Genomic DNA, 581 nt, shown 5'->3' on the forward strand with positions numbered 1-581 from the left:
GGCGGGCAGCCGGCCGTCGCGAAAGGAGACGCACTGAAGGAGAGACTGACGGAGAGGCGCTAGCGGCCCATCTGAAGCAGGGCTCGTGAGGGACGCTTCTCTAGGTGCCTGACACCGCGCTGGGCCGAGCAGGGGAGAAGAAAGGAAAGGGGCAGGCTGGAGAGAGCGTGAGAGACTAATCTTTCAATAATGCGCGCGTGTGTACACAAAGGTGTGACTAACGGTAAAAGGCGCAGCATGACTCGATGCTTCTGTTGTTCTCTGCTGACACACCTTCGTTCCCCGAGGTGCAGGCGCGAGGAGGAGCAGACTGTATGTTGCATAATGTGTCCTAATTAGTGCATCTCTCGCCGGGTCCTCTCTCTGGGCACTTCCGTTCGGCAGGTAATTCTGGCCTTGCCCGGACGCACGCACACGCTCGCAAGTGATAAGTGCGTGCGCATGAATATGTGGATGTGTGATTGTAAGTATGTAGGCCATATGATTCAATGTGAATACCTACTCCGCGCTGAGTAACCTAGAAATGATGCGAAACGATGTAATGAGGCTGAGGCTCGGGAGCCCCTCGCCTCGCGTAAATC

The 581-nt window shown here is 55.9% G+C and overlaps 1 long non-coding RNA gene across 1 annotated transcript in view; it reads left to right on the plus strand.

Moving 5' to 3' along the window:
• The window catches only part of LOC119592332, a 22,869-nt gene that overhangs the window by 21,217 nt on the left and 1,071 nt on the right, over window positions 1–581 (plus strand). The gene's annotated exons all lie outside the window — the stretch shown is intronic.

Source organism: Penaeus monodon, chromosome 30, assembly GCF_015228065.2.
Source record: "Penaeus monodon isolate SGIC_2016 chromosome 30, NSTDA_Pmon_1, whole genome shotgun sequence".
NCBI lineage: Eukaryota > Metazoa > Arthropoda > Malacostraca > Decapoda > Penaeidae > Penaeus > Penaeus monodon.